The sequence below is a fragment of the Echinops telfairi genome, unplaced genomic scaffold (assembly GCF_000313985.2).
Source record: "Echinops telfairi isolate 266 unplaced genomic scaffold, ASM31398v2 ScPeMD7_7413;HRSCAF=8451, whole genome shotgun sequence".
In the NCBI taxonomy this organism is placed as follows: domain Eukaryota; kingdom Metazoa; phylum Chordata; class Mammalia; order Afrosoricida; family Tenrecidae; genus Echinops; species Echinops telfairi.
Genome location: NW_022111313.1, coordinates 55,777 through 64,258, shown reverse-complemented (window position 1 = coordinate 64,258; position 8,482 = coordinate 55,777).

The following is an 8,482-nucleotide window of genomic DNA, read 5'->3' as shown; positions in this document are numbered from 1 at the left end:
GAAGGTTGAGAGCCGCTGTACGGTTTCTGCTGAAACACCTGAGCTTATTATTATCGGTTCCCCTTTGTAGGCAACTTGTCTATCTTCATGGGCCTCTCTCGGGATTCTGTCTTGTCCTCGACACTGGGAAGTCTGGTTGTGATACGTTGTGAAGAGTTTCTTTTGTGGGCTGTCTTGTTTGGGGTTCTTTCAGCTTCTCGATTGGGTATTTCCTCTCCTTTTTTGGTGTTAGGACATTTCCTCTTAGCAGTTCTCGGATTTTCCCTGAGTTTTTGTTGCTGTTGGGTTGCCTTTTCCTGGTCTGAACTGCAAACCAGGTGGAAGTTATTCCCGTTTTCAGGACCCCACATAATCTTAGATGTTCTGGAGATATTTTTACTCTTTTATTGCTTGTTTCTTCTTGTTGACTGACATCCATAGATTTGTCTTCAAGCTTACTAATTCGGCCTTCCATTATGTCCTTTCTATTGCTTTGCTCTTTCCAAGTATTGTCTATTTCTAATGTCTAATAGCTTAGCATCAATCTTGTGTATTTCTATTTGGAGTTTTTGAAAAGAATCTGATTTATCATTTGTTTTGTCACATTGCTCTCATGTGTTCCCTGAATTATTCTGTAGTTTTCTTCATCTCTAGAAAATGCTTTAATTCAGAAGAACACACCTATAGAATCTAAAAAAATCAAAATATTAAAAAGCGTCTCTTCAAATCACAGTACTATAAAATTATAAATCAATAATAGAGAGATAAAGGGAACAAATTAAATATATTGAACCTGAATAACACTCTGCTCGGAAACTACTGGGTAACAGAAGAAATTTGAAATTCCTCTAATCAAATAAGAATGAAAACACGACATACTAAACCTTTAGGATACAGCAAAAGCAGTGTTCAGTGGGAAATCTACAGTAGGAAATGTGCACGTCCAGAGAGAGGAGAGACCGTCGTGAGTGCCTTCACCCAACACCACCAACAATTCGATAAAGAGCATCGAAATAAACCGCCAGCTCCTAAAAGCAATGCTAACTATCAGTCCAGAAATAAGTGATCCAAAGAGAGAACGAAAATCCGAAGACTCAACGGAACAAGAAGTTGGTTCTTTGAAAGGATTAACTGTATTTACAAACAACTGGCAGTCTATCAAAGGACAGGAAGGAGAAGATGAACTAGCATGAGTAATGCGTGAAATGGGCAATGTCACGACAGGACCAATGGAGATAAAAAGGGTACTCACAGCGTGGTCTGCATAATGATCGTAGGGCCTAAGGAGGGGAAGCCGTGCACTTGGACGGGGGTGCTGGAGAAGACTCCTGCACGTGGCATGGCTGCTGACAGGACAAACCCATCTGGACCGGAAGAAGCAAGGCCAGAGTGCCCCTTAGAGGCCAGGCTGGCGAGGCTTTGTCTTGTATACTCTGGACCTATTGTCAGGAGAGACCCGTCTCCGGAGAAGGACGGCACATTTGGTAAAGAAGAGGAGCAGTGACAAACAGGAAGGCTCTTACCGAGATGGAGTGACACAGCTGCTGTATCAACGGGCTCAAGCAGAGACCGATTGTGAGGACGGTGCAGGACCAGGCAGTGTTTCCATCTGTTGGGCATCAGGTCGCAAGGGATTGGAGCCAACTCAATGCCACCCAACAACAACAACAACAACTCCTACCTGGACCAACAGCAAACCATTTTTTAAAAGAGCCATTTGAATGGCAAGTTTTGTCTCTATAAAGGAGTTGCCACTCTGAGTATGAATCAATGAAGGGGAAGATTGGAATGGCCCACGTCGCTCAGTCGGCACCCTAGAATTCCTCCCCCTTTCAAGTGGCAGCTTCTAAACGCTCAAGCCAGATGTATCATTTTAATCCACTGTAGACGTCTCTCCAATGCTCTCTGTCTGACAACTAGGTTAGTCCCATCCCTCCATTACGCTTAGAGGCAAATCCCCGAGGCGTATTCCCTGTGCAGATCCTGCAAATGTATTTTGGGCTTTCACTGTCAACCGTAGGCTCTGCCCTCCAGAGTCTCACACTGTGAGCTCTGACACGATTTGCTCCCCTGGATTGGATTACCTATATACTCGAGTATAAGCCAACCCGACTATCAGCCGAGGCACCTAATTTTACCACAAAAACTGCTTTAAAAATGTGCCGGGAAACTCGGGTTATACACGAGTATATGATTTACAGCCCTTGGATCAGGGATGTTGGCGTGCTTCTTCTATGCAGGCTTTGCTAACGTCTCACTTCACAGGGCTGCTTGTTTGAAACAAGCCTTTAGGGCCCCTGACACTCTTCTTTCTGATAGGTGGGCACCATCTAGTTTCTTCCCCCTACTTTGTTATAGGTGGGCACCATCTAGTTTCTTCCCCCTACTGTGATGTAGCACCCATATCTTCTGTGTGCATAGTTTTTGTAGGAAGACATGAACATCTTTTTCCGTTACAAGAGGCTTTTTCGGGTTGCCCTCTCATTGTGATTCTAGCAGCAGGTCATCCAGCAGCAACGCCACACCTCGGGCTGAGCACTGGAGTCTGGGCTTCTTTAAGCCGAACACTCAGAGGATGGCTCTACAAGTGTGCAAACCACAGTGTCTCTCAAGACTTGTTCCTAACCCTGGCGCACACCTTCCTCCTGATTGACTTGATCCTTTAGAACGGGTTTTTTTTGTTACTGCTGGCTGTCACTGAGTCGGATCCAATGCACAGTGGCCTTACCTATGACAGAATGAAGGACGCCTGGTCCGGCATGACATTAGTGACAGTGTACAGCATTCTCGTCTGATAGCCTGTGAGTCCACTCACGGTGATGTCAACTAAAATGCATCACAAAAGTAAACTATCTTTGTTCTTTTAAACAAAGGAAACAAATGGGCCCCCCCAAGCCTCTCGCCTTCTCGGTTTTACTAATGCTTCTCCTGGTGCTTTGCCGGACTTTCTTCTGTCTGCCCTTGAGCGGATAATCAACTTAGGGGGCCTCTTCAGTCAAGCATGCTTCTAGATGGAGTGTCTGCTTCCTGGAACCTCACACTAAGGCACACTTGAAGTTTGGTCATCTCTTTTTATTAGATGAACTGTGGGAAAGGCCCAGGTGTGGCCACTGGCCCCATTCTTCTAAGGCTTTCCTATCAGGGTTCTGCCAAATGATTTCAGCAGCCTCCGATGGCCATTCCTGAGACCCAATTTGTCTTTTGGGGTTACAAAAGCCTCATAGTAGCTGTCTACTATTCTTTCTTCGTTTATTAAATGCCAAGCATTCTTTCTAAAACAGGCATTGACCAATATTTTCTGATAAAGGTCAGATAGTAAATATGTTAGGCTTAATGAAATTCATGAAATATTATTCTGTTAGTTCTTAAAAATCATTTTATTGGGGGCTCATACATTTCTTATCTATTCTGTGATTTTTTATAGCATTTTAAAATTACAAAACAAACAAAAACCCTAAGATAGAGGTCAGTAAAAAGCAGGAAAGGTGTCTTGCTAAGTGGACAAAGTCAGTCTGAAAAACCATGGGTTCTAACTGCTGACATTCTGGACAAGGCAAAACCAGAGACAGTGGAAAGATTGGTGGTTACAAGGAGATCAAGGTGAGAGCAAGGATCAATAGATGGAGCACGTTATTCTTAGGACCGTGAAACTGTTCTGTATGCTACTGAGTGGTGAACACATGACCTTATACATTTGTCAAAACCCACAGGGCTGTATAACAACAAGCATGACCTCCCTTCGATGTAAACTATGGACTTTAGTTAATGATACTATATCAATACTGGTTCATCAACTGTAACAAATGTACCACAGGAATGCGAGATGCCAGTGATAGGAGTGAATATGTGCAGAGGGGAGAGGGAGCTATAGGGGACTCACTACACTGCGCTGCAAACCCAAGTGGAGCCAAGAAATCAAAGGATGTGGTGTTCCGGGTAAATGCAAGAGAGTTCCTTCAAGTTTTCAGAAGCAAAGATGTCGGTGTGTCGACTACGGTGCACCTGACCCAAGTCACGGTCTTTTTAGGCACTTCAGATGCATACGAAAACTGGACAATAAAAAAGAAGGAAGACAGAAGAAGAACTGATACATTTAGACTGTGATGTTGGTGAAGAATGCTGAATATTTGGTAGACTGATAGGACAGCCTTGGTGCCTTAGTGGGTGATGTATTGAGCTGCTAACCATAAGGTCAACAGTTCAAACCCACCAGCCACTCCTTGGGTAGGAAAACGAGGCTGTCTGTTCCCATAAAGATTTACAGCCTAGGAAACCCACCGAGGAAGTTCTCCTCTGTCCTATAGGGTCACTATGAGTTGGAATTGACTGGAAGGCAATGGACGGAAGAATGCGAAAGTTGGTCTTAGAGGGGGAAAAAAATCAGAATGATCCTTAAAAGTGAGGATGGCAAGATTTTGCCTCACTTGCTTCGGACAGGTGATTAGGAAAGACCTATCGGAAAGGAAGGGCACGTTTGGTAAAGCAGAGGGAAGACGGACAGGATAGAAACCCTCAGTGAGACGGGCTGATGCAACAGGCGCAACAATAAACCCAGAGAGCAGCGGTGGTGCCCGTGGCCATGGAGCGGGCTCTGAGTCACAGCCAGCCTGGGCACGGGAGTGAACTACTGCCTGGTACACACCATCCTCACAAACCTCGCCAGGTCTGAGCCCACGGTTGCGGTCTCTGGGCCAATCCATTTTGCTGCGAGTCGTCCTTGTTTTCGGTCGACCTCCTCCTGTACCAAGTCTGATGCCCTTTCCAAGCACTGCTCTTCCCGGAGAGCTTGAGCTAAAGCTTGGCTATTGCCCTTCTAAGAGACAGTCTGGCTGGACTTCCGCCAAGATCGATGTGCTTGGAGCCTTCAGTGTTCTTACTAGCACCATTGTTTCAATGCGCCCCTTTTCCTGTGGTCCCCCCCGAGGGTCCGGTTTTCACATGCAGAGGACGTGATTGAAAACACCATGGCTTGGGTCAGCTGCATCCTTCTCCTCCAAGCGACTTCCTGGCTTTTCCACACTTGGATGACGTCTTTGCAGCACATTTGCCTAATGCAGTAGGTTGTCTTACTTTGTGACTGCTATTTCCACGGACCTTGACTGTGATCCAAGTGAAAGGAAACCCTGACAACTACCATCTCTTCTCTGTGTGTCCTGAAGGTATCTGTTGGTCCCTTGGTGAGGATTTTGGTTTGATTGACATTGAGTCGTAATCCATGCTGAAGGCTGCCGTCTGATTTTCACCAGCAGGTGCTTCACGTCCTCCTCTCTTTCAACAAGCAAGGTTGTGTCATCTGCATCTCGCCTGCTTTCAATGTTGAAACCACATTCTTTTTCTTTTTCTGTTTTTGAAGATAATTTTATTGGGGGTTCTTACAGCTTTTTTTTAAAAAATCATTTTATTGGGGGCTCATACAACTCATCACAATACATCCATCCATCCATTGTGTCAAGCACATTTGTACATTTGTTGCCCTCATCATTCTCAAAACATTTGCTCTCCACTTAAGTCCTTGGCACCAGCTCCTCATTCTTCCCCTTCCTCCTCCATGACCCTTTACTAATTCATAAATTATTATTATTTTGTCATATCTTACACTGTCCGACATCTCCCTTCACACATTTTTTTGTTGTCCATTCCCCAGGGAGGAGGTTATATGTAGATCCTTGTAATCGGTTCCCCCTTTCCACCCCACTCTCCCAGTATCGCCACTCTTGGCACTGATCCTGAAGGGATCACCTGTCCTGGATTCCCTGTGAAACAACCTTCTTTTCCATGTAGCCCAGCTTCTTGGATGATTTGCTCAATGCACAGGTTGAATAAGTACGGTAAAAAGGATGCAACCCTGATGCACACCTTTGCTATTTTAAGCCACGCCCATGCCTCTGGGCTCAGGTATAGGTTCCACATCAGCACAATGAAGTGTTTGGGGATTCCCATTCTCAAGGTTATCCGCAGCTCATTATGATCCACGCAGCGGCACGCCTTTTCACAGTCCGTACAACGCAAATCGACATCTTTCTGGTATCCTCTGCTTTCCGTCCAGAGTCATCTGATGCCAGCAAGGATAGCTTTCCTGCCACGTCTTCTGAATCAGGGCTTGATTTTTGACCGCTCTTGGTCCATGTCCTGCTGCAATAGTATCTTCAGCAGAAGCTGACTTGCGTGGACACAATTAATATTGTTCAATACTTGCTGCTTTCGACTGGATCACCGTTCTTTGGAACAGGCACAGATACGGACTTGTTCAAGACTCGTCCAAATGTCTCATCAGACACGAGTGAAGGCGTTCCGTGCTTCAGCAGCTCGGTGAGGCATTTCCATGGCTACTCTGCACTTTCTCGGGCTTGTTTTCGCAAGAGCCTGCCGTGTCGTGTCGTTTGGACTTCCTTCGGTGCCGTTGGTCCAGCCTCCTGCAATCGTGGAGCGCGGCCCGTTGGTTGTGTACGGTGACTCCGTGAGCTCCTCCTGGTGTTTCGATGCCACCTGTATCACTCAGATGCTCTCCAGAGAACCCTTCAAAATTGCAACTGGAAGCTTCCTGTCTTCAGTTCTTTCAGCCTAAGATATGGTGCACGTGCTTGTCCTTTTGGACTTTCTAACTCCAGGTCTTTGATAACATTTCGTTATCAAATCTCATCCTCTCAAACTGCCTTCTGCCACTGTCGATCAAGCTCTCTGATGCCACCCTGGCCTCTTCTACGTTCAAGGGCACGTCTGGAGTCTGCTCCCACGTCCACTCTGGTTCTTTCTTGTTTTTAAATGACTTTTTGCTTTCTCGCCTGATGTCATCGGACAGTGTGTTAGGTCTTCAGTCATCTGTGGTCAGCGTGGCAAACCTGTTCCGGTCACAGATGATCCCCTCCTGCATGACCAGTGGTGAGAGTGGCGATGCCGGGAGGGTGGAGGGAGGGTGGGGTGGAAAGGGGGAACCGATGACAAGGATCTACATACAACCTCCTCCCTGGGGATGGACACCAGAAAAGTGGGTGAAGGGAGAGATCAGATCTGACAAAATAATAAGAATTTATAAATTATCAAGGGTTCATGTGGGAGGGGGGAGCAGGGGGGGAGGGGGAAAATGAGGAGTTGATAGCAAGGGCTCAAGTAGAAAGCAGATGTTTCGAGAGTGATGATGGCAACACATGTACCAATGTGCTTGACACAATGGACGTGTGTATGGATGGTGATAAGAGTTGTATGAGCCCCTAATAAAATGATTTAAGAAATCTGTTCCCGCCATGTTCTTTAACGTCAGGTGGGATAGGTTCCGGTTGGCATCTCGGCTCACCTGGACTTGCTTTCCTTTCCTTCAGCTCCAGCCAGTCCCGGCACACGGGCTTGTGGGGCTCCTCCTCTGGCCGCTGATACTGAGCATCTCCTCTCACTCTCCCCCCAAAGGCAGCGGAGTTGACGGCTCTGTGTTTCATCCAGTGAGGCCCACGTGGAGAGTAGTTGTTGCCTCCTTTCCTCCAGGAAAGCAGGAACTTCCTTAAATAAGGCGATTCACGAAGTACAAATATGTGAAGATCTACAAGAACAGAAGAAATAAAATTAAAGCTACTGCGCTGTTTCAAAAACTATTTGCAATGAAGAAGTCGTCGGTCTTGCAAGTTTTGAACATTCAATCTCCAGATTTGTTTCTATCACCACGGCGATGCTCTCCAACTAATATTCCTTCCTCTTTGTGTCCAGCGGAGGGATTCCAAGCGCCCGAGGTTGTGGGGCACGGCAAAGGACCCGCAACAGCTCTTTTCCTTCCACAGCAGGTTCCTCTGAGTGTGAACCATCTCATCACACCGAGAGCCCCACATCAACAACAGGAAGACATCCTCTCGGCCATGTGAAAGTGGGCAAGCGCATAAAACGTCAAAGGCCGGACGGAAAATGACCTGACTCCTGCACACACATGTCCCAAGCATCATGTGTGTGTGACTTCATGAAGGCTTCCGTTCCAGCATCTAAATAAATTGTATGCTGCAGGCAATCGGTACCATCATCTCTCTCTGCAACTAGTGGGGTAGAGGGACGGTGAAGGGTCAGACCTGGCCCGTGGTTCCCCGGGGCAGCGTAACTGCTTTGCACCTCTTGTCCTGGGCCAACATTAACTGGACACCACTGCCATCAGCCAACCCTCCTTGGTCCAGATGCCACCGCTGAGCCCCTCTTGTTACCAGATCCTGCTGGTCACAATGGTCTTCAGATAACGGGGGAGAATATTCCACCGTGAACGGAAACCAGTGTTTGCCACTCCGGGCAGCTGCAGTGGGTGGGAGAGGGAGAGATCAGCGAGACGGCCCTGAGACGTTTCCTATCACGACACACATAACCAAAGATACTATTTGGTGACCACGCCCATTCAGGGTTCAGGGCCGGGATGTTCTGTCGTGGAGGATCGGCAGCCCCCATTCCTGGGCAACGCTCCTTTTTCTTGTGCTGTGACCCTGGAGGCTGCCTCCTGCCCACGGAAGCGACACAACCCCGTACATTCTTGGGATCTGCT